The sequence below is a fragment of the Arachis stenosperma genome, chromosome 7 (genome assembly GCF_014773155.1).
Source record: "Arachis stenosperma cultivar V10309 chromosome 7, arast.V10309.gnm1.PFL2, whole genome shotgun sequence".
Classification (NCBI taxonomy): domain Eukaryota; kingdom Viridiplantae; phylum Streptophyta; class Magnoliopsida; order Fabales; family Fabaceae; genus Arachis; species Arachis stenosperma.
The window spans coordinates 45,888,414-45,915,511 of record NC_080383.1 but is presented as its reverse complement, the minus strand read 5'-3'; positions in this window follow the sequence as shown (position 1 = coordinate 45,915,511).

Below are 27,098 nucleotides of genomic sequence, written 5' to 3'. Positions count from 1 at the left end.
GGCAGACTCAAATGGGTATAGATGATGAATAAAACATAAAGATAAAGATAGAGGTACTTATGTAATTCATTGGTAGGAATTTCAGATAAGCGTATGAAGATGCTTGGTCCCTTCCGTCTCTCTGCTTTCCTACTGTCTTCATCCAATCCTTCTTACTCCTTTCCATGGAAAGCTTATGCAAGGGTTTCACCGTTGTCAGTGGCTACCTCCCATCCTCTCATTGGAAATGTTCAACGCACCCTGTCACGGCACGGCTATCCATCTGTCGGCTCTCAATCAAGCCGGAATAGAATCCAGTGATTCTTTTGCGTCTGTCACTAACGCCCCGCCCTCAGGAGTTTGAAGCACGTCACAGTCATTCAATCATTGAATCCTACTCAGAACACCACAGACAAGGTTAGACCTTCCGGATTCTCTTGAATGCCGCCATCAGTTCTTGCCTATACCACGAAGACTCTGATCTCACGGAATGGCTGGCTCGTTTGTCAGGCGAGCGCTCGGTTGTCAGGCGATCAACCATGCATCGTGTATCAGGAATCCAAGAGATATTCACTCAATCTAAGGTAGAACGGAGGTGGTTGTCAGTCACACGTTCATAGGTGAGAATGATGATGAGTGTCACGGATCATCACATTCATCAAGTTGAAGAACAAGTGATATCTTGGAACAAGAACAAGCGGAATTGAATAGAAGAACAATAGTAATTGCATTAATACTCGAGGTACAGCAGAGCTCCACACCTTAATCTATGGTGTGTAGAAACTCCACCGTTGAAAATACATAAGAACAAAAGTGATCATTGGCGTCGGCCCCAGAGAGGGAACCAGAAAAACCAAGATGAAAATACAATAGTAAAAGGTCCTATTTATAGAGAACTAGTAGCTTAAGAATTACAAAGATGAGTAAATGACATAAAAATCCACTTCCGGGCCCACTTGGTGTGTGCTTGGGCTGAGCAATGAAGCATTTTCGTGTAGAGACTCTTCTTGGAGTTAAACGCCAGCTTTTGTGCCAGTTTGGGCGTTTAACTCCCACTTTGGTGCCAGTTCCGGCGTTTAACGCTGGGAAATCTGAAGGTGACTTTGAACGCCGATTTGGGCCATCAAATCTTGGGCAAAGTATGAACTATCATATATTGCTGGAAAGCCCAGGATGTCTACTTTCCAACGCCGTTGAGAGCGCGCCAATTGGACTTCTGTAGCTCAAGAAAATCCACTTCGAGTGCAGGGAGGTCAGAATCCAACAGCATCTGCAGTCCTTTTCAGTCTCTGAATCAGATTTTTGCTCAGGTCCCTCAATTTCAGCCAGAAAATACCTGAAATCACAGAAAAACACACAAACTCATAGTAAAGTCCAGAAAAGTGAATTTTAACTAAAAACTAATAAAAATATACTAAAAACTAACTAGATCATACTAAAAACATACTAAAAACAATGCCAAAAAGCGTACAAATTATCCGCTCATCAACGCGTCGCTGCCAGCTTTCCGAAACCTCAATTTCTTGTGTTCCTTCCACTTTTGCTTGCTTTATTTCCATCCTCTTAGTCATTCCTGCCCTATAAACACTGAAAACACTCAGCAAATACATCACGACATTGAATGGTAATAAGAGAGGATTAAAATTAGCTAATTTAAGGCCAAAGAAGCATATTTTCAATCATAGCACAATATTAGAAAGGAAAATGTAAAATATGTGAATTCTATGAATAAGTGTGAGAATGAGGGATGAAATCTACAAAATTAAGCACAAGATAAACCCTAAAAATAGGGTTTATCACCGTGTTTAGAAAATAAGGATTGCGATAGTTGATCATGATAACTTTGGGCTTAGATTGAAATAGGAACGGATTCATTGGAAAGATGGATTGGGAGAACATTGAATTGAACTGCTGATGTTGTATTAAGGTTGACTGAAGGAAGCTAAGAGCAAAAATGATGAGTACAACATAGGCCTGAATTTGGTTATGATATGGCATTATAAATAGGAATGAAGGATGTAAATAGGAATCTAAGTTTCTATGGAGGGATGAAAAGAAGCAAAGTAAGAGGTAGTTTTGAGTTGAGGGAACATTTAATAATGGAGATGGGTAAACCAAATTTTGAGGACAAAATTTCTTATTTGGTTAGGAGAATGTAAGAACCGCGGATTAATTAACCGATTAATTAACGTATAATTTAGAAAACAAAGGCTTAGGTTTTTGGAGTACTGAGGACGGATTTGGTTGAGTGAGAAGGCGAAGTATTATATTGGTGATTACTGATAATGAAGTGTGGAAGTGGTGTACTACTGAGTACTGAATAAAATGATTTTTGAAACCACTGATGTAACATTTTCTAAAACTGAGATTGTTGAAGGCTATGCGCTTGGCAGGGACGGCGGTTAGATCCCGCCTGTCGAGGTCGCGGCGGCAGTGTAAGGGCGGTGGTTAGTCCCGCTTACGTTCATCGGGCTTCTAGAATTATTATTCCTTCTATATATATTTATGTGTAAGCCTTAGAATTGTCGTGACCTCTGATTAACTTTTGCTTTACGTCATGAGGTAAGGCTTATGGTAATTAGGGTGTTACAATTGCCTTACCACTCTCAGGATTGCTCAAGAAGGAGATGACATTTGATTTCAATGATGCTTGCAAGGAAGCATTTGACATGCTAAAGGATGCCTTAACCAAATCTCCTATAGTGCGAGGGCTAAATTGGAGTAGCCCATTTGAGATTATGTGTGATGCATCTAACCATGCAATAGGGGCCGCGCTTACACAGCGCAATGGTAAGGATTCTTATGCCGTTGCCTATGCTTCTAAGACTCTAGATAGTGCACAATCCAATTATACTACCACCAAGAAAGAGTTGTTGGCTATTGTTTTTTACTTTAAATAAATTTCGGGCCTACTTACTTGCTTTTAAGGTGGTAGTATACTCAGATCATGCTGCTTTAAATTTTCTTTGGCAAAGAAGGAGTCTAACCTAGATTGATTCGATGGATATTGCTCTTGCAAGAGTTTGATTTAGAAATCAAACATAGGAGTGGATCAGAAAATTTAGTGGCAGTCCACTTAAGCTGCCTTGAGCATTTGAAGTTTGATTCCACCCCTATCAATGATTCCTTTTCTTTAGACACCTTGCATGAAATTTCTCAAGTTACACCATGGTTTGCATCAATTGCTAATTACTTGGTAGGCCACACATTCCCTCCAAATTTTTCTAAACACTAGAAGGACAAGCTGAAAAGTGAGTTGAAGTACTATATCTGGGATGAACCTTACTTGTGGAGGTGTGGGGATGATCAAGTTATTAGGAGTTGCATGGCTTAATCAAAATTCCAGTCTATATTAGAGGCATGCCACTCTTTTGAAAGTGATGGACACTTTGGGCCTCAAAGAATAGCAAGAAAGGTATTAGACTGTGGATTTTGGTGACCAACCCCATTCAAAGATGCAACCCTCTTTTGCAACTCATGCCATCAATGCCAAAGATTTGATAATGCATCCAAGAGGGATGAAATGCTTCAACAACCTATGTTGTTTTGTGAGATTTTTTATGTTTGGAGCATTGAATTCATGGGTCCATTCCAAATTCAAATGGATTTCTATATATTCTATTAGCCATTGATTATATTTCTAAATAGGTGGAAGTAATTCCAACCCGCACTGATGATGCTAACATTGTTGTCTCCTTTGTGAGAAATTACCTTATTTGCCGCTTTGGATCACCACAAGCAATCGTGAGAGATCAAGGTTCACATTTTTGCAACAAAAGAATCGCACATTAATGTAGAAGTACGACATTATTCAAAAGGTGGCCACTGCCTACCATCCCAAAACCAATGGTCAAGTTGAGGTTTTCAACCGGAAAATTAAGCGAATTTTGGAGAAGATAGTGAAACCTCATAGGAAGGATTGGAGTTTTAGACTCGGGGACGCTTTGTGGGCTTACCGGACGGCTTATAAAACACCAATAGACATGAGTCTCTTCCGGTTGGTCTATGGCAAAGCTTGCTATCTCCCAGTTGAGATAGAGCACAGAGCGTATTGGGTGGTTAAGGAGTGCAACATGGGGATGCAAAAGGCGGGTGTAGAAAGGAAGCTACAATTGGAGGAGCTAGAGTGTTTAAGGTTGGAGGCTTACGATAATGCCCACATATACAAAAAAAGAACTAAAGTGGTGCATGATCGGTATATAAAGTGGAAGGAATTCCGAGTGGGTGATTTGGTGCTACTATACAATTCAAGGTTGAGGTTGCTACCCGGGAAGCTCAGATCGAGATGGACTGGTTCGTATATTGTTGATAAAGTTTAGCCCTATGGAGTTGTTAACCTACGCCATCCTACTAGTGCCGCCATCTTCAAGGTGAGTGGACATAGGCTCAAGTTATCTCATCACACCAATCCCAAGAGTGACAAGGAGGTGGAGATTTTCCTCTTGAAAGATCCACTCGGAGCTTGCAAATGAGTTCATGCTCGTCTAACTTAGGGACGTTAAAGAAAAGTACTTGGTGGGGACACCCCACCATGGTATGATCTTCCTTGTGTATATCTTCTTTTACTTAGTTTTCATCTCTTTGATTGAATCTCTTGAGTATGGTTAGTTGGAGTTGAACTATAGTGTTTTATGAGGTTTTCATTGTTGTTAGTTTGCTTAGTTTGGCTATTTTGGTTAGTGATATTGAATTCTAGGTGTTTTGCGCTATTTTGCTTGCTTAAATGTTAAGATGGGTATTATAAATGCTCTTTCATGTAAAAGAGAGAGAGAGAGAGAGAGAGGTCGTGCGTACGCTTACCTCATGCGTACACGCGGCACCTGGACAGAACGTTTGGCCTATTGTGCTGGTACCGTGCGGATACTGTGCATTGGGCACAGTTTCAAGTCAAGCGTACACCTGGGCAGAGAGTTTTGCCCATCGTGCCGATGCCATGTGAATTCTGTGTGTTGAGCACACTTGCAGGTCGTGCGTACGCCTGCCTTACGCATACGTGTGACACCTCAGCCCGAGTGAAATGCTGTTTGTGCGAGTGTTGTGTAGCCACACCACTCCCACATCTTTTTCATGTCACGCGTATGCTCGCCTCACGCGTATGCGCGACCTTGGCGACTTACAAAGAGTTCCAAGACTACCTAGCACTCTCTAAAACTCTGTATGAGGCTGAAGATTCTTGGTGACTGAATAAGCATGCCAAGATGAACTATGTTACTTGGGCTCAAAGTCAAGCACACCCAACTCTACCTGGTTTTGAAAAAGTGTCCAATGTGTATAGGAAGAAGCTCAAGAAAATAAACAAGGAACACTAGTATTTGAGGGACAGAGAACTATGTTACCGTGGCCTTTGTTATCCAAAAGACAAAGTTGAGCACTCTGTACCAAGAATTTGGGAACCAAGAGAGCCACTAGAGGATGATGATGAGGAAGAGAATGACGGGGGAGGCAATAATAATAAATGAGGTTGTCAAGTTCCTTCATACTACCATTATCTCTCTTATCTTTTGCTTATTTGTAATCTGTTTGCTTTGCCTTTGTGTTTTGCACTTATTTTAATTGTGTTCTCCATATCCTTTGCTTCATCTACTTAACTCACTACTTATATCATCCTTCTAAGCACTCTAATCACATGAAAAAAAGTTGCTTAGATGGAGGAAAGTTAAATTCTATCAATAAAAGTCCTTTCATGAACAGTAGTGGTATATACTTGTGATTTTCATGAATTAAGCTACAAAAAGACGGTCTTGCATGAACAGGAAAGGTGAGTCCTTAAGAGCATGAGGCTTAGAGAATTATTATGAGATCTGATCAAAAGAAAGAATCATTCGATTTGAATTGAAAAAAAAAAGAAAGAAAGAAAAGAAATAGTAGAGAAACAAAACAGATACAGCACTTCAAGATAAAAATTAAAAGTTACAAAGTTCTGAGAATCAATGGAGAGCCCAACTATGTGTCTGTGGTGTGATTGTCCAAGGATAAAGCTCAGGTAATTAGATTTGAGGGGTGCCTTATCACCCAGTAACTTGAGCCGATTGGCTCGGGATTACCGACTGGACGTCCAATATCAAGAGTTACCTTGTGAACAGAGCATTTAGAGTTTCCAACCCAGAAAGCTCTGTGGTATAAAACAAGGATTTAAGGATCAACAAAAAAGCTTAAAAGAGGATCTCATAATAATATTCGAGCCTTAACTCTCAAGGACCCTCCATTCCTAGGAATATACAAGACTCATCAAAAATAAAAAGAATTCAAGATTATCACATGAGTTGTTAAACCCCACTTCCTAGAAAGACACGAACTTCAAAAAAGGGTTAACCTCACTCCATCTAATGCAATTCTTTTCTTTTTTATTTTCTTTTGCTTGAGAATAAGCAAAGTATTAAGTTTGGTGTTGTGAAGCATCCCCATTTTTAGTGTTTTTCCTTTATGATCTTATTTGATTTACTAAGAATTCTTGTTGAATGAGCAATGGTTTTATGGTTGAAATAAACATTACTTTAATTTAGTTGAATTCATTTATTACAAAAAACTTTGGAAGGAAAACAGCAAGAAACAGGAGAAGAAAAGAGGATAGGAAGCACCAAACAGAGTACTCTCTAGACTGAAGAGAAAGCTCTCTAGAAACAAAAGACAATAGGCATGTAACATGGGAAACAAGGCATACCACGTTGGGGAATAAAAGAGATCAATGTGTACGTCTGTAACATGCGTACACACAAAAATAGACAATTGGCCTATCATTCGTACGCATGCACCATGCGTACGCATTACTGTACTTTCACGTGGGACGTGAGATCTTCTACATGCCATGCCGGAACCAAACAGAGAGTAAAATGTTGAGATACCAAGGGAAACATGGGACGTGAAAGCTTTCACGTGGTACTTGGGCAGTCATGCGTACGCATGGTGCATGTGTACGCACAACAAGAGGAACTTTGGTGTGTCACGCGTACACATATAGCATGTGTACGCACGTGGGACATGAGTTTTTCCATGTACAATGCAATGGAGAAAATAGAGGAAACAATTGAAGGAAATAAAGGCCACGTTCAATGTGAGTTTGTTCACGTGCGACGTGGAGGAAACTGATGAGCGGATAATTTATACGCTTTTTGGCATTGTTTTTACGTAGTTTTTAGCATGTTTTAGTTACTTTTTATTATATTTTTATTATTTTTTATGCAAAAATCACATTTCTAGACTTTACTATGAGTTTATGTATTTTTTTGTAATTTTAGATATTTTCTGGCTGAAATTGAGGGACTTGAGCAAAAATCTGATTCAGAGGCTGAGAAAGGACTGCAGGTGTTGTTGGATTCTGACCTCCCTGCACTCAAATGCATTTTTCTAGAGCTATAAAAGTCCAATTGGTGCGCTCTCAATTGTACTGAAAATCTAACATCTTGGACTTTCCATAAATATATAATTGTTTATATTTTGCTCGCGATTTGATGGCCCAAACTAGTGTTCAAACGCCTGCCAGAGACCTTTTTTTGGCATAAAACGCCGGAACTATCCCCAGAACTGGAGTTAAACACCCAAACTGGCATCCAAGCTGGCGTTTAACAACATAAAAGGCCTATGCACGTGTAAAGCTCAATGCTCAGTCCAAGCACACACCAAGTGGGCCCCGAAAGTGGATTTCTGCACTCTCTGCAATTAGTTACTTATTTTCTGTAATCCTTAGTAACTAGTTTAGTATAAATAGCACTTTTTACTATTGTATTAAGACTTTTGATCAATTTTGGATGCGATTTTGCACATTTGGGAGGCTGGCCATTCGGCCATGCCTAGACCTTTTTCTCTTATGTATTTTCCAACGGTGGAGTTTCTACACCTCATAGATTAAGGTGAGGAGCTCTGCTTTTCTTCATGAATTAATGCAAGTACTATTGTTTCTCTTTCACTTCACGCTTACTTCTTCTCGAAGATATACTCTCGTACTTAATTTACTTAAGTCAGAATGAAGGGGTGATTCGTGACAATCACTCACTATCTTCGTTACTCGCTTAGCCAAGATCCGCGTGCCTGACAACCACAAGCGGTCTACATGATGTTCAACGAAGTCATTGGATGATAGCTGGAGTATATTCTCTTAGGTCTCTAATCCATGGATCTGACTTGCCTCTCCTGACAACAAAGCATTCAAATCTGTGAGATCATAATCATGGTGGTATAAGCTAAAACCAATTGGCAGCATTCCTGAGATCTGAAAAGTCTAAACCTTGTCTATGGTATTTCGAGTAGGATCTGGGATGGATGACTGTGACGAGCTTCAAACTCACGAATGTTGGGCACAGTGACATTGTGTAAAAGAATAGAGAGATCCTATTCTGACACAAGTGAGAACCGACAGATGATTAGCTGTGCAGTAGCTGTGCCTGGTATTTTTCATCCGAAATGAGAGATCCGACAGTTGATTAGCTGTACAAAAACAGTAGCTGGACCATTTTCACTGAGAGGACAGATGGTAGCCATTGACAACGGTGATCCACCAACAAAAAACTTGCCATGGAAGGGAGCACGCATGATTGGACGAAGACAATAGGAAAGCAGAAGTTCAGAAGCAACAAAGCATCTCCAAACGCTTATCTAAAATTCCTAACAATGAATTACATAAGTATCTTTATTTTAATTTATGTTTTATTTATCTTTCAATTATCAAAACTTATAACCAATTCAATCCGCCTGACTAAGATTTACAAGATGACCATAGCATGCTTCAAGCCGGCAATTTCCGTGGGATCGACCCTTACTCGCGTAAGGTTTTATTACTTGGACGACCCAGTGCACTTGCTGGTTAGTTGTATCAGAGTTGTGAAAAGTGTGAATCACAATTCCGTGCACCAAGTTTTTGGCGCCGTTGCTGGGATTGTTTGAGTTTGGACAACTGACGGTTCTTCTTGTTGCTTAGATTAAGTAACTTTCTTTCCTGTTTCAACCTTTATTTTCTTTTCAAAAAGTTTTCAAAAAAAAATTTTAATAAAAAAAATAAAAATAAAAATAAAAATTTTGTGTTTCTTGTTTGCGTCTTGTGTCAAATTTTAAGTTTGGTGTCAATTGCATGTTTTAATTTTTTTATTTTTGAAAATATATGCATTGTGTTTTTCTTGATCTTCAAGTTGTTCTTGATGATTTTCCTTGTTTGATCTTTAAATTTTCTTGTTTTGTGTCTTTTCTTGTTTTTCTTGTGCATTTTCGAATTGTTAGTGTCCCTAGTACAAAAGTTCTTAAGTTTGGTGTCTTGCATGTCTTTCTTTTTCTTAAAAATTTTCAAAAATATATTCTTGATACTCATCATGATCTTCAAAGTGTTCTTAGTGTTCATCTTAACATTCAAAGTGTTCTTGCATGCATTATTTGTTTTGATCTTAAAATTTTATGTTTTGTTTTATTTTATTGTTTTTCTCTCTCCTCATTAAAATTTTAAAAGTAAAAAAAATATATATCTTTCCCTTTTTCTTCTCATAATTTTCGAAATTTTGAGTTGACTTGGTCAAAAAATTTTTAAAATTTAGTTGTTTCTTGTTAGTCAAGTCAAAATTTCAATATATATATATATATATATATATATATATATATATATATCTCTTTTTAGTAGATAATACAGAAAAATGAAAGTTCAGAACATAAAGCAGAGGAATCACAGAGAAAAAAGAGCTGACTGGCATTAAAACGCCAGTAAAGGTATCATTGTGGGCGTTAAATGCCAGAATGGGCAGCATTCTGGGCGTTTAACGCCAGAAACAGCAGCATCCTGGGCATTCAGAAAAACGCCCAGTAACAAGGGATTTCCGGCGTTAAACGCCCAAAATGGCTACCAGATGGGCGTTAAACGCCAGAATGGCTATCATTCTGGGCGTTTAACGCCAGAACAGTAAGGGAGAGGTAATTTCGTTTCCAATTCAATTTTTTTCGAATTTTCGTGTTTTAATTCATAATTTTAAATGGCTATCTTTTTCATCCCATTTTAAATTTTAAAATCTTATCTTTTTCATATTATCTTTTATCAATCATATCTTTTTATCTTATCTTCTTTTTATTTTAATGTTTTCGAAAATTTTAAAACAAATTTTTCAAAAATCTTTTTCTTAATTTTATTTCATATTTTCGAAAATCCTTGCTAACAATTAATGTTTTAATTCAAAAATTTCAAGTTTGTTACTTTCTTGTTAAAAAAGGTTCAATCTTTGAATTCTAGAATGAAATCTTTTAGTTTCTTGTTAGTCAAGTCATCAACTTTAATTTTAAAAATCAAATCTTTTTAATTTCTTTTTCAAAATAAATTTCAATCATATCTTTTTAAAATTTTAATTTCAAAATCCTTTTCTAACCTCTTATCTTTTCAAAATTATTTTCAAATCTTTATCAACTAACTACTTGACTTGTTTGTTTTAATTTTAAAGGAGCTTACTATTTCTTATATTTTTCAAAACTATCTAACTCTTTTTTTCACTTCTAATTTTCAATAATCATTAAACACTTTTTCAAAAATCTTTTTAATTAACTAATTGTTTTAGTTTTTAATTTTCTTCTATTTCTTTTTCAACTTTTCGAAACTAACTAAATTAATTAAATAAAAATAAAAATATTTTTCTTTTCCCTTTTTTAAAATTCAAATACTCTCTCTCTCTCTCATCTCTTTCTGTTTATTTTATTTAATTGTTAACACTTCTCTTCTACTCATAATTCGAACCCCTCTCTCTTCTCTCTGTTCGAATTACTCATCTCCTCTCTCTTCTCCTTCTTCTATTATTCTATTCTTATACTCATATAAAGGAATCTCTATACTGTGACATAGAGGATTTCACTACTCCCTTTGTTCTCTTCTTTTTCATATGAGTAAAAACAAGGATAAGGACATTCTTGTTGAAGCTGATACTGAACCTGAAAGGACTCTAAAGAGGAAGCTAAGAGAAGCTAAAGCACAACACTCCGGAGAGGACCTTATAGAAAATCTCAAAAAAGAAGCAGACATGACAGCCGAACCCAACAACAATGCTAGAGATGCGAGGAAGATGCTTGGTGACTATACTGCACCAACTTCCAACTTCTATGGAAGAAGCATCTCAATTCCTGCCATTGGAGCAAACAACTTTGAGCTTAGGCCTCGATTAGTTTTTCTAATGCAGTAGAATTACAAGTTTCATGGACTTCCATTGGAAGATCCTCATCAGTTCTTAGCTGAATTCTTGCATATCTGTGATACTGTTAAGATCAATGGAGTTGATTCCGAGGTCTACAGACTTATGCTTTTCCCTTTTGCTGTAAGAGACAGAGCTAGGATATGGTTAGACTCACAACCTAGAGAAAGTCTGAACTCTTGGGACAAGTTAGTCATGGCTTTCTTGGCCAAATTCTTTTCACCTCAAAAGCTGAGCAAGCTTAGAGTGGACGTCCAAACCTTCAGACAAAAAAAAGGTGAATCCCTCTATGAAGCTTGGGAAAGATAAAAGTAATTGATCAGAAGGTGTCCTTCTAACATGCTTTCAGAATGGAGCATCTTAGATATATTCTATGATGGTCTGTCTGAATTGTCCAAGATGTCATTGGACCACTCTTCTGGTAGATCTCTTCATCTGAAGAGAACTCCTGCAGAAGCTCAGGAACTTATTGAGATAGTTGCAACTAATCAGTTCATGTACACTTCTGAAAAAAATCCTATGAGTAATGGGATGACTCAGAAGAAAGGAGTTCTTGAGATTAATACTCTGAATACCATATTGGCTCAGAACAAAATATTGACTCAGCAAGTCAATATGATTTCTCAAAATCTGACTGGATTGCAAGCTGCATCCGGCAGTACTAAAGAAGCTTCCTCTGAAGGAGAAGCTTATGACCTTGAGAATCTTGCAATGGAAGAGGTGAATTACATGGGAGAATCCTATGGAAACACCTATAATCCTTCATGGAGAAATCATCCAAATTTCTCATAGAAGGACCAACAGAAGCCTCAACAAGGCTTCAATAACAATAATGGTGGGAGAAATAGGTTTGGCAATAGTAAGCCTTTTCTATCATCTTCTCAGCAACAGACAGAGAATTCTGAGCAGAGCCGCTCTGGCTTAGCAAACATAGTCTCTGATCTATCTAAGGCCACTCTCAGTTTCATGACTGAAACAAGGTCCTCCATCAAAAATTTGGAGGCACAAGTGGGTCAGTTGAGTAAAAGAGTTACCGAAACTCCTCCTAGTACTCTCCCAAGCAATACAGAAGAGAATCCAAAGAGAAAGTGCAAGGCCATCAATATAACCAAAATGGCCGAACCTACAGAGGAGGAAGAGGCAGTGATCTCCAGTGAGGAAAACCTCAATGGACGTCCACTGACCACTAAGAAGTTCCCTAATGGGGAACCAAAGGAATCTGAGGCTCCTACAGAGACCATAGAGATTCCACTGAACTTACTATTACCATTCATGAACTCTGATGAGTATTCTTCCTCCGAAGATGATGAAGATATTGTTGAAGATCAAGTTGCTTGGTATCTAAGAGCAATCATGAAGCTGAATGCCAATTTATTTGGTAATGAGACTTGGGAGGATGAACCTCCATTGCTCATCAATGAATTGAATGCCTTGGTTCAGCAGAAATTACTGGTGCGCGTAAATTGTGATCATCAACAATGGCGCCAATAGACTTGGAGCTCTCAAACATGAATCACACTTTGTCACAACTTCACACAACTAACCAGCAAGTGCACTGGATCGTCCAAGTAATACCTTACATGAGTAAGGGTTGATCCCACAGAGATTGTTGGTATGAAGCAAGCTATGGTCATCTTGTAAATCTCAGTTAGGAAGATTCAAATGGTTATAATGGTTTTTGAATATAAGAATGAATAAAGCATAAAATAAAGATATAGATACTTACGTAAATCATTGGTGGGAATTTCAGATAAGTGCATGAAGATGCTGTGTTCCTTCTGAATCTCTGCTTTCCTACTGCTTCCATCCAATCATTCTTACTCCTTTCCATGGCAAGCTGTATGTAGGGCGTCACCGTTGTCAATGGCTACTTCCCATCTTCTTAGTAAAAATGATCCAAATGCTCTGTCACAGCACGGCTAAACATCTGTCGGTTCTCGATCATGTCGGAATAGAATCTAGTGATTCTTTTGCATCTGTCACTACGCCCAACAATCGCGAGTTTGAAGCTCATCACAGTCATTCAATCCCTGAATCCTACTCAGAATACCACAGATAAGGTTTAGACTTTCCGGATTCTCAAGAATGGCTGCCAATAATTCTAGCTTATACCACGAAGACTCCGATCTTTCGGAATGGAGGCTAAGAGACACGCGCTCGATCATAGGTAGAACGGACGTGGTTGTCAGGCACGCGTTCATAAGGACGGATGATGATGAGTGTCACGGATCATCACATCCATCAGGTTGAAGTGCAGCGAATATCGTAGAATAAGAATAAGCTTGAATTGAATAGAAGAACAATAGTAATTGCATTAATTCTCGAGGAACAGCAGAGCTCCACACTTTAATCTATGGTGTGTAGAAACTCCACCATTGAAAATACATAAGAACAAGGTCTAGGCATTGCCGAATGGCCAGCCTCCCCAAATAGCATGTGAATTTGAAAATAGGGAAAAAGATCAGGTCTAAGGACTAGACGTCTAAAGATGAAAATACAATAGTAAAATGTCCTATTTATACTAAACTAGTTACTAGGGTTTACAGAAATAAGTCTAAGTGCAGAAATTCACTTTCGGGGCCCACTTTGGTGTGTGCTTGGGCTGAGCTTGAGCTTTACACGTGCAGAGGCTTCTCTTGGGGTTAAACGCCAAGTTGTAACGTGTTTTTGGCGTTTAACTCTGGTTTGTGACGTATTTCTGGCGTTTTACTGCAGAATGCAGCGTGAAACTGGCATTTAAAGCCAGTTTGCATCATCTAAGCTTGAACAAAGTATGGACTATTATATATTTCTGAAAAGCCCTGGATGTCTCATTTCCAACGCAGTTAAGAGCGCGCCATTTGGAGTTCTGTAGCTCCAGAAAATCCATTTCGAGTGCAGGGAGGTCAGAATCCAACAGCATCAGCATACTAAACTAGGAGAATCAATAACACTATCTGAATTCTGAGTTCCTATGGATGCCAATCATTCTAAACTTCAAAGAATAAAGTGAGATGCCAAAACTGTTCAGAAGCAAAAAGCTACTAGTCACGCTCATCTAATTGAAACTAAGCTTCATTGATATTTTAAAATTTATTGTATTTTCTCTTCTTTTTATCCTATTTTGTTTTTAGTTGCTTGGGGACAAGCAACATGATGAGCGGATAATTTATACGCTTTTTGGCATTGTTTTTAGTATATTTTTAGTATATTTTAGTTAGTTTTTATTATATTTTTATTAGTTTTTAGTTAAAATTCACTTTTCTGGACTTTACTATGAGTTTGTATGTTTTTCTGTGATTTTAGGTATTTTCTGGCTGAAATTGAGGGTCCTGAGCAAAAATCTGATCCAGAGGCTGAAAAGGACTGCAGATGCTGTTGGATTCTGACCTCCCTGTACTCAAAGTGGATTTTCTGGAGCTACAGAAGCCCAATTGGCGCGCTCTCAACTGCGTTGGAAAGTAGACATCCTGGGCTTTCCAGCAATGTATAATATTCCATACTTTGCCCGAGATTTGATGGCCCAAACCGGCGTTGCAAATCAGGTTCAGAATTCCTAGCGTTTAACGCCGGAACTGGCATAAAAATTGGAGTTAAACGCCCAAACTGGCATAAAAGCTGGCGTTTAACTCCAGAAAAAGTCTCTACACATGAAAGCTTCAATGCTCAGCCCAAGCACACACTAAGTGGACCCCGGAAGTGGATTTTTACGTCATTTACTCATTTATGTATACCCTAGGTTACTAGTTCACTATTAATAGGATCTTCTGACATTGTATCTACACCTCATGACACTTTACACGGTTCTTATTGTATCTTCTGCAGCATGAGTCTCTAAACCCCATGGTTGGGGGTGAGGAGCTCTGCTGTGTCTTGATGGATTAATGCAATTACTACTGTTTTTCATTCAATCATGCTTGCTTCCGTTCTAAGATATCAGTTGTTCTTAAACCTGATGAATGTGATGATCCGTGACACTCATCATCATTCTCAACTATGAACGCGTGCCTGACAACCACCTCCGTTCTACCTTAGATTGAGTAGATATCTCTTGGATTCCTTAATCAGAATCTTCGTGGTATAAGCTAGAATTGATGGCGGCATTCAAGAGAATCCGGAAGGTCTAAACCTTGTCTGTGGTATTCTGAGTAGGATTCAAGGATTGAATGACTGTGATGAGCTTCAAACTCCTGAAGGCTGGGCATTAGTGACAGACGCAAAAGAATCACTGGATTCTATTCCAACCCGATTGAGAACCGACAGATGATTAGCCGTGCTGTGACAGAGCGTGTTGAACATTTTCACTGAGAGGATGGGAGGTAGCCATTGACAACGGTGAAACCCTACATACAGCTTGCCATGGAAGGAGCCTTGCATGTTTGAAGAAGAAGACAGTAGGAAAGCAGAGGTTCAGAAGACAGAGCATCTCCAAAACCTCAACCTGTTTCCCATTATTGCAAAACAAGTACTTATTTCATGTTCTTTTGCTTTTTACAATCAACCCTGATAATTATTGCTATCCTGACTAAGAGTTACAAGATAACCATAGCTTGCTTCAAGCCGACAATCTCCGTGGGATCGACCCTTACTCACGTAAGGTATTACTTGGACGACCCAGTGCACTTGCTGGTTAGTTGTGCGGGATCGCAAAAGTGTGATTGCAATTTCGTGCACCAAGTTTTTGGCGCCGTTACCCGGGATTGTTTGAGTTTGGACAACTGACGGCTTATCTTGTTGCTTAGATTAGGACTGTTTTATTTTTGTTGGTTTAGAGTCTTTTATTTGAGTCTAGTTTCATATTTTAAGTTTGGTGTCAATTGCATGCCTTTGTTTTCTTTTAATTTTTCGAATTTGCATGTTCTTAGTCCTTTCTTGTTCTTTAAAAATTCTAAGTTTGGTGTCCTCCTTGTGTTTTTCCTTTAAAATTTTCGAAAATTTGTGTTTGGTTTTCTAAAAATTTTAAGTTTGGTGTCATTTTGTTGTTTTTCTCTTTCCTCATTTCAAAAAATCAAATCTTTTTCAAAATAATTTTCAATCATATCTTTTCAGTTGCTGATTTCAAAATCTTTTTAATTAACTAATTGATTCAGTTTCAATTTGCTTTGATCTTATTTTCTGTTAATTTTCAAAATTTTATTTTATTTTCTATTTATTTTATTTTATATTTTTTTTCGGTCACTTTTAAAAATAAATAAATAAATAATCTACTTGAAATCCATATCATTTCCCTTTCTCCATCATGGACCTAAGTGGAATTGAGCAGTCCAGAAGGACTCTGGGGTCATATGCTAACCCCATTACAGTTGCATATGGGAGTAGCATCTGTATACCTCCCATTAAAGCAAGCAGCTTTGAGCTAAATCCTCAACTCATTATCATGGTGCAGCAAAATTGCCAGTATTCCGGTCTTCCACAGGAAGAACCTACTGAGTTTCTAGCACAATTCTTACAAATTGTTGACACAGTACGTGATAAAGAGGTGGATCAGGATGTCTACAGACTATTACTGTTTCCATTTGCTGTAAAAGATCAAGCTAAGAGGTGGTTGAATAACCAACCTACAGCAAGCATAAAGACATGGAAACAGTTATCAGACAAATTCCTGAATCAATTTTACCCTCCAAAAAGGATGACACAGTTAAGGCTAGACATCCAAGGCTTTAAACAAGAGGATAATGAATCCCTTTATAATGCCTGGGAGAGGTATAGAGGTATGCTAAGAAAATGCCCCTCTGAAATGTTTTCAGAGTGGGTACAGTTAGACATCTTCTACTATGGGCTTACAGAAAAAGCTCAGATGTCTCTAGACCACTCAGCTGGTGGATCTATACATATGAGGAAGACGATTGAAGAAGCTCAAGAGCTTATAGATACTGCTGCTAGAAATCAACATTTGTACTCTAGCAATGAGTTCTCTACAAAAGAAGAAGTTATGGCAGTAGCCACTGATCCTAGTCCTCAAAAACATATGATTGAGCTTAATCAGCAATTACTCCTGATGACAAAACAGTTAGCAGAATTTAAAGAGATGCTCTAAGAAACTAAAATTGTTAACAAGAACATAGAATCACAATTGAATCAGGAAAAACAGCAGCTATCTAAACATATAACAGAAGAATGCCAAGCAGTTCAACTGAGGAGTGGGAAGACATTGAATAACACTGCTCAAAGTAGCAAAAAGCCAATAAAGGAACAATTGACAGAGGATAGCCAAACCACTATCCAAAATCCCTCTGAGGACAGTAAGAGCCTAGAGAGGAATACTCTTGGCGTTTAAATGCCAGAAAAGGGGGGAAAGCTGGCGTTAAACGCCCATTCCCTGCCCAGTTCTGGCGTTCAAATGCCAAAAAATGGGGAAAAGTTGGCGTTAAACGCCCATTTTTCACCCAATCCTGGCGTTCAAATGCCAATAGGGAATCAGACACCTGAGAGTGCTGATAGTAACCCCTCTAAAAAGGCTTCTCCAACCACTTCTGTAAGGAATAAACCTGCAGCAACTAAGGTTGAAGAATATAAAGCCAAGATGCCTTATCCTCAGAAACTCCGCCAAGCGGAACAGGATAAGCAATTTGCCCGCTTTGCAGACTATCTAAGGACTCTTGAAATAAAGATTCCGTTTGCAGAGACACTTGAGCAAATACCTTCTTATGCTAAGTTCATGAAAGAGATCTTAAGTCATAAGAAGGATTGGAGAGAAACTGAAAAAGTATTTCTCACTGAAGAATGCAGTGCAGTCATTCTGAAAAGTTTACCAGAAAAGCTTCAAGATCCAAGAAGCTTTATGATACCATGCACATTAGAAGGTGCTTGCACCAAGACAGCCATGTGTGACCTTGGAGCAAGCATCAATCTAATACCTGCATCCACTATCAGAAAGCTTGGGTTGATCGAAGAAGTTAAACCAACCCGGATATGGCTCCAACTTGCTGATGGCTCCATCAAATATCCATCAGGCATAATTGAGGACATGATTGTCAAGGTTGGGCCATTCGCCTTTCCAACTGACTTTGTAGTGCTTGAAATGGAGGAGCACAAGAGTGCAACTCTCGTTCTAGAAAGACCTTTCCTAGCAACTGGACGAACTCTCATTGATGTACAAAAAGGGGAAGTAACCCTGAGAGTCAATGAGGATGAGTTCAAGTTGAATGCTGTAAAAGCTATGCAGTATCCAGACACACCAAATGACTGCATGGGTGCTGACATTATTGACTCTTTGGTGGAAGAGATCAATATGACTGAAAGTCTAGAATCAGAGCTAGAGGACATCTTCAAGGATGTTCAGCCTAATCAGGAAGAACCAGAGGAAACAAAAGAATTTTTGAAAATTCCTCAGGAGAAGGATAAGCCTCCCAAACCTGAGCTCAAACCACTACCACCATCCCTGAAGTATGCATTTCTGGGAGAGGGTGACACTTTTCCAGTGATCATAAGCTTGCTTTAAATCCAGGAGAGGAAGCACTGATTCAAGTGCTAAGGACACACAAGACAGCTCTTGGGTTGTCCATAAGTGATCTTAAGGGCATTAGCCCAGCAAGATGCATGCACAAGATCCTATTGGAGGATAATGCCAAACCAGTGGTTCAATCACAAAGGCGGCTAAATCCAGCCATGAAGGAGGTAGTGCAGAAAGAGGTCACTAAATTACTAGAGGCTGGGATTATTTATCCTATTTCTGATGGCCCCTGGGTGAGCCCTGTCCAAGTTGTCCCCAAGAAGGGAGGCATGATAGTAGTTCATAATGAAAAAAATGAACTGGTTCCTACAAGAACAGTCACAGGGTGGCGTATGTGTATTGACTACAGAAGGCTCAATACAGCCACCAAAAAGGATCATTTTCCTTTACCATTCATAGACCAAATGCTAGAAAGACTAGCTGGTCATGATTATTACTGCTTTTTGGATGGCTATTCAGGTTACAACCAAATTGCAGTAGATCCTCAAGACCAAGAGAAAACAGCATTTACTTGCCCTTCTGGCGTGTTTGCTACAGGAGGATGCCTTTGGTCTGTGTAATGCTCCTGCAACCTTTCAGAGATGCATGCTATCCATCTTCTGATATGGTGGAAAAATTCCTGGAAGTCTTCATGGATGACTTCTCAGTATATGGAGACTCATTCAGCTCCTGTCTTAACCACCTAGCACTTGTCCTGAAAAGGTGCCAAGAGACTAACCTGGTTTTAAATTGGGAGAAATGTCACTTTATGGTGACTGAAGGAATTGTCCTTGGACACAAAATTTCAAGCAAGGGAATAGAGGTGGATAAGGCAAAGGTAGAGGTAATTGAAAAACCACCACCTGCCAATGTTAAGGCAATCAGAAGCTTTCTGGGGCATGCAGGATTCTACAGAAGGTTTATAAAGGATTTTTTGAAAATTGCTAAACCTCTGAGCAACCTGCTAGCTGCCGACACACCATTTGTGTTTGACACACAGTGTCTGCAGGCATTTGAGACCCTGAAAGCCAAGCTGGTCACAGCACCAGTCATCTCTGCACCAGACTGGACATTGCCATTTGAACTAATATGTGATGCCAGTGACCATGCCATTGGTGCAGTGTTGGGACAGAGGCATAACAAGCTTTTGCACGTCATTTATTATGCCAGCCGTGTTCTAAATGATGCACAGAAGAATTACACAACCACAGAAAAAGAGTTACTTGTAGTGGTCTATGCCGTTGACAAGTTTAGATACTATCTAGTAGGATCAAAGGTGATCGTGTACACTGACCATGCTACTCTTAAGTACTTACTCACAAAGCAGGATTCAAAACCCAGGCTCATAAGATGGGTGTTGCTTCTGCAAGAGTTTGATATAGAAATAAGAGACAGAAAAGGGACAGAGAAACCAAGTACTGATCATCTGTCCGAATAGAACCAGTAGCTGGGGCGTCCCTCCCTTCTACTGAGATCTCTGAGACTTTCCCAGATGAGCAACTCTTTGCCATCCAGGAAGCTCCATGGTTTGCAGATATTGCAAATTATAAAGCTGTGAGGTTCATACCACAGGAGTACAGCAGGGTGCAAAGAAAGAAATTAATTTCAGATGCCAAGTACTACCTATGGGATGAACCATATCTCTTTAAGAGATGTGCAGACGGAATGATCCGCAGATGTGTACCCAGAGAGGAAGCACAAAGGATCCTGTGGCATTGCCATGGATCACAGTATGGGGGACGTTTCAGAAGTGAGCGAACAGCCACTAAGGTCCTCCAATGTGGCTTCTACTGGCCTACTCTCTATAAAGATGCCCGGGAGTTTGTGCATAACTGTGACAGTTGCCAAAGAGCTGGTAACTTGCCTCATGGATACGCCATGCCTCAACAAGGGATCCTAGAGATTGAATTTTGATGTATGGGCATTGACTTTATGGGTCCATTCCCACCATCACACTCAAACACTTACATTTGGTGGCAGGGACTATGTATCTAAATGGGTAGAAGCAATTGCTACACCCACTAATGATACTAAGACCGTGCTGAAATTCCTCCAGAAACACATCTTTAGCAGGTTTGGTGTTCCCAGAGTACTAATCAGTGATGGGGGCACTCATTTCTGCAATAAACAGCTATACTCTGCTATGGTCCGATATGGAATTAGCCACAAAGTGGCAACCCCGTATCATCCACAAACAAATGGGCAAGCTGAAGTCTCTAACAGAGAGCTAAAAAGAATTCTAGAACGGACTGTAATTGCCCGTAGAAAGGATTGGACAAAGAGCTTGGATGATGCTCTGAGGGCGTACAGAACAGCATTCAAGACTCCAATAGGAACCTCTCCATACCAACTTGTGTATGGCAAGGCCTGTCATCTGCCCGTGGAACTGGAACATAAAGCCTACTGGGCAACCAGATTCCTAAACCTGGATGCTAAGTTAGCTGGTGAAAAAAGATTGCTCCAGCTAAATGAGCTAGATGAATTTAGACCCAGTGCCTTTGAAAATGCAAAAATTTATAAGGAAAAGGCAAAGAAGTGGCATGACAAGAAGTTGTCATCCAGAGTCTTTGAGCCAGGACAAAAAGTTCTGCTCTTCAACTCTAGGCTCAGACTATTCCCAGAAAAACTTAAATCCCGCTGGAGGGGTCCGTATGTGATTACAGGAGTATCACCATATGGATATGTTGAGCTTCAGGATACTGATTCTGACAAAAAGTTCATTGTTAATGGATAAAGGATCAAGCATTATCTTAAAAGCAATTTTGAGCAGGAATGCTCAAAACTGAGGCTTGAGTGATCCTCAATGAAGGTCCAGCTAAAGACAATAAAGAAGCACTTGCTGGGAGGCAACCCAGTCATTATCAGGTTATCTGTTTTGTTTGATCAAGGTTTGATACATACTATCAAAGGGCAATTATCAAAATTGAAGGAATTCACAGAGTTACAGAAGGATTCAGTGCAAAAAGCTGAGAAAAAGAGCTTGCTGGCGAAAAAACGCCAGTAAAGGGTACTTTGGGCGTTAAACGCCAGAATGGGCACCATTCTGGGCGTTTAACGCCAGTAAAAGTGCCATTTTGGGCGTTAAACGCCAGAATGGGCACCATTCTGGGTGTTTAATGCCAGGTGTGCAGCATCCTGGGCGTTTAGCAAAACGCCCAGTGATGAAGGGAATTCTGGCGTTTAACGCCAGCCAGGGTACCTGGCTGGGCATTAAACGCCCACAATGGCCAACAATTGGGCGTTAAACGCCAGAATGGATGCCATTCTGGGCGTTTAACGCCAGAAGGGTGGGGGACAGGGATTTTGCTTTCTGATTAAATTTTTTTCAAACTTTCCTTTTTTGATCCATAATTTTCTACATAAACACATTTCAAACTTTCATCATTCACCTTCAAATTTTCAAAAATTAAAATCATTCTTCAAATCTCTCTCAAATCCTTTCCAAATCTTCTTCAAAAACTCAAATATTTCTCAAATTCTTTCCATATCTTCTCAAATCTCCTCCAAAATTTTCGAAATCTCTCCCCCTCCCTTATAAATACATGTTCGGTCACCCCTTTCTCCCCACCATTCGAATTTGCTCTCCTCTTCTGTCCCCTCTTTCCTTTCTTTTGCTTGAGGGCAAGCAAACCTCTAAGTTTGGTGTGCTTTTCCGTGATCACTAAGCCAAGATTCATCAAGATCATGGCTCCTAAGGGAAAATAAACCAATTTAAGAGGCAAGAAAGAGAATAATCCAAAGAGTCTTTGGAATCAAGAGAAGTTCTTAACCAAAGAACATGAAGACCATTATCACAAAATAATGGGTCTGAAGTCAGTGATCCCGGAAGTCAAATTCGATCTAAAAGAAGATGAATATCGGGATCCAAGAGCAAATTCGAACAGGATGGGAAGTTCTAACCAATCCTGAGATAAAGGTTGGAAGAATATGGTTCAGAAATTCTACTCAAATCTGTGGCTGACAGATAAGCAGAATGACTGGAACTGCTTTCCATACTTACAGAACCATGGTCAGAGGGAAAGTTATTTACTTCCATCTGACAAAATAAGAGAGGTCTTTCAAATTGCCTCAACTGCAAGATGATCCTGAATCCTTTAATAGGAGAATGGTGAGAGCAATAAGGGGTTGGATCAAGTTCTAGAGGACATTTGCCTCCCTGGAACTAAGTGGATAACCATTCAAAAGGTGTCCCAAACCAACTCAAGAGGGGAGACCTCAAACCAATTGCAAAAGGCTGGCTAGACTTTATTGGGCGTTCCATATTGCCCACTAGCAACCGTTCTGAGGTCACTATCAAGAGAGCAGTGATGATTCATTGCATTATGCTTGGAAAAGAAGTGGAGGTTCATTATCTGATTGCTTGTGAGATCTACACAATTGCAAATAAGAATTCCACTGAAGCCAAACTGGCTTACCCAAGCTTGATCTCCTTGCTCTGTAAAGAGGCTGGGGTGAAGATGGGAGTAGATGAATTCATACCCATTGAACATCCCATCACCAAGAAGTCAATGGAAGGACAAATGCAAGACAACTCTATCAAAAAGAGGGCGCAGAATTTCCTCCCTGAATTTCCTGAAATTGACTACTGGGCCAGCCTAGAAGCATCTATCACCAAGTTGCAAGAAACTATGGAGCAACTTAAGGAAGAACAGCAGAATCAGAACTGCATGCTCTGCAAATTGCTGAAGGAACAAGAGAAGCAGGGGCGTGAACTTTAAGAGTTGAAACGCCAAAAGCTCTCCCCTCAAGTTGAGGGAGCATCCACTTCTCAAAATCAAGGTTGTTGAGTCCTAACTCTGTGATAACCGCTATCATTAGGAGCCTATTTAAATTTTTGTTTTTTATTACTATTAGTCTTATCTTATATCTATTTTTGAGTCTTGTTCTTAATTCATGATTAATAAATTTAATTTCATGTCTTAAGCTATGAATGTCCTATGAATCCATCACCTCTCTTAATGAAAAGTGCTTTAATCACAAAAGAACAAGAGTACAGGATTTCGAATTCATCTTTGAAACTAGTTGAATTAGTTTGATGTGGTGACAACACTTTTTGTTTTCTGAATGAATGCTTGAACAGTGCATATATCTTTTGAATTTGTGGTTTTAAGAATGTTAAAATTGTTGGCTCTTGAAAGAATGATGGAAAAGGAGAACTGTTATTGAGGATCTGAAAAATCATCAAATTGATTCTTGAAGCAAGAAAAAGCAGTGAATACAAAAAAAAGAAAGAGAAAAAGAAAAAGAAAGAAATAAAGTTGTGATCCAAGGCAAAAAGAGTGTGCTTAAGAACCCTGGACACCTCTAATTGGGGACTCTAGCAAAGCTGTCACATCTGAAAAGGTTCACTCAATTATGTGTCTGTGGCATGTATGTATCCAGTGGTAATACTGGAAGACAGAGTGCTTTGGGCCACGGCCAAGACTCATAAAGTAGCTATGTTTAAGAATCATCATGCTTAACTAGGAGAATCAATAACACTATCGGAGTTCTGAGTTCCTATGGATGCCAATCATTCTAAACTTCAAAGGATAAAGTGAGATGCCAAAACTGTTCAGAAGCAAAAAGCTACTAGTCCCGCTCATCTAATTGGAGCTAAGTTTCTTTGATATTTTGGAGTCTATAGTATATTCTCTTCTTTTTATTCTATTTTGATTTTCAGTTGCTTGGGGACAAGCAACAATTTAAGTTTGGTGTTGTGATGAGCGGATAATTTATACGCTTTTTGGCATTGTTTTTAGTATGTTTTTAGTATATTTTAGTTAGTTTTTATTATATTTTTATTAGTTTTTAGTTAAAATTCACTTTTCTGGACTTTACTATGAGTTTGTGTGTTTTTCTGTGATTTCAGGTATTTTCTGGCTGAAATTGAGGGTCCTGAGCAAAAATCTGATTCAGAGGCTGAAAAGGACTGCAGATGGTGTTGGATTCTGACCTCCCTGCACTCGAAGTGGATTTTCTGGAGCTACAGAAGCTCAATTGGTGCGCTCTTAACGATGTTGGAAAGTAGACATCCTGGACTTTCCAGCAACGTATAATAGTCTATACTTTGCCCGAGATTTGATGGCCCAAACCAGCGTTGCAAATCAGCTTCAGAATTCCCAGCGTTTAATGCCGGAACTGGCATAAAAATTGGAGTTAAACACCCAAACTAGCATAAAAGCTGGCGTTTAACCCCAGAAAAAAGTCTCTACACATGAAAGCTTCAATGCTCAGCCCAAGCACACACTAAGTGGACCCCGGAAGTGGATTTTTACGTCATTTACTCATTTATGTATACCCTAGGTTACTAGTTCACTATTAATAGGATCTTTTGACATTGTATCTACACCTCATGACACTTTACACGTTTCTTATTGTATCTTCTACAGCATGAGTCTCTAAACCCCATGGTTGGGGGTGAGGAGCTCTGCTGTGTCTTGATGGATTAATGCAATTATTACTGTTTTTCATTCAATCATGCTTGCTTCCGTTCTAAGATATCACTTGTTCTTAAACCTGATGAATGTGATGATCCGTGACACTCATCATCATTCTCAACTATGAACGTGTGCCTGACAACCACCTCCGTTCTACCTTAGATTGAGTAGATATCTCTTGGATTCCTTAATCAGAATCTTCGTGGTATAAGCTAGAATTGATGGCGGCATTCAAGAGAATCCGGAAGGTCTAAACCTTATCTGTGGTATTCTGAGTAGGATTCAAGGATTGAATGACTGTGACGAGCTTCAAACTCCTGAAGGCTGGGCGTTAGTGACAGACGCAAAAGAATCACTGGATTCTATTCCAACCCGATTGAGAACCGACAGATGATTAGCCGTGCTGTGACAGAGCGCGTTGAACATTTTCACTGAGAGGATGGGAGGTAGCCATTGACAACAGTGAAACCCTACATACAGCTTTCCATGGAAGGAGTCTTGCGTGTTTGAAGAAGAAGACAGTAGGAAAGCAGAGGTTCAGAAGACAGAGCATCTCCAAAACCTTAACCTGTTTCCCATTACTGCAAAACAAGTACTTATTTCATGTTCTTTTGCTTTTTACAATCAACCCTGATAATTATTGCTATCCTGACTAAGAGTTACAAGATAACCATAGCTTGCTTCAAGCCGACAATCTCAGTGGGATTGACCCTTACTCACGTAAGGTATTACTTGGACGACCCAGTGCACTTGCTGGTTTGTTGTGCGGGATTGCAAAAGTGTGATTGCAATTTCGTGCACCACAACAATTTAAGTTTGGTGTTGTGATGAGCGGATAATTTATGCGCTTTTTGGCATCGTTTTTACGTAGTTTTTAGCATGTTTTAGTTACTTTTTATTATATTTTTATTATTTTTTATGAAAAAATCACATTTCTAGACTTTACTATGAGTTTGTATTTTTTTTCTGTAATTTCAGGTATTTTCTGGCTAAAATTGAGGGACTTGAGCAAAAATCTGATTCAGAGGCTAAGAAAGGACTGCAGATGCTGTTGGATTCTGGCCTCCCTGCACTCAAACGCGTTTTTTTTTTTAAGCTACAGAAGTCCAATTGGCACGCTCACAATTGGGCTGGAAAGCTAACATCTTGGACTTTTCAGCAATGTTTAATAGTCTATACTTTGCCCGCGATTTGATGGCCCAAACTGGCGTTCAAATGCCAGCCAAATATCCCTTTTTTGGCGTAAAATGCAGGAACTAGCACCAAAACTGGAGTTAAACGCCCAAACTAGCATCCAAGCTGGTGTTGAACTCCATAAAAGGCCTATGCACGTGTAAAGCTCAATGCTCAGCCCAAGCACACACCAAGTGGGCCCTGGAAGTGGATTTCTGCACTTTCTGCACTTAGTTACTTATTTTTTGTAATCCTTAGTAACTAGTTTAGTGTAAATAGCACTTTTTACTATTGTATTCACACTTTTAATCGACTTTTGATGCAATTTTCCACATTTGGGAGGCTGGCCATTCGGCCATGCCTAGACCTTTTTCTCTTATGTATTTTCCAACGGTGGAGTTTCTGCACCTCATAGATTAAGGTGAGGAGCTCTGCTATTCTTCATGAATTAATGCAAGTACTATTGTTTCTCTTTTAACAATAGAGCATTCGAATCCGTGAGATTAGAACCTTCGTGGTATAAGCTAGAACTAATTAGCAGCATTCCTGAGATCCGGAAAGTCTAAACCTTATCTATGGTATTCCGAGTAGGATCTGGGATGGGATGACTGTGACGAGCTTCAAACTCACAAATCTTGGGCGCAGTGACAGTGTACAAAAGGATAGAGAGATCCTACTCCGACACAAGTGAGAACCGACAGATGATTAGCCGTGCGGTAGCTGTGCCAGGTATTTTTCATCCGAGACAAGAGATCCGACAGTTGATTAGCCGTACAAAAACCATAGCTGGACCATTTTCACTGAGAGGACGGACGGTAGCTGATGAGCGGATAATTTGTATACTTTTTGGCATTGTTTTTAGTATGTTTTTGATATGATATAGTTAGTTTTTAGTATATTTTTATTAGTTTTTAATTAAAATTCACTTTTCTGGACTTTACTATGAGTTTGTGTGTTTTTCTGTGATTTCAGGTA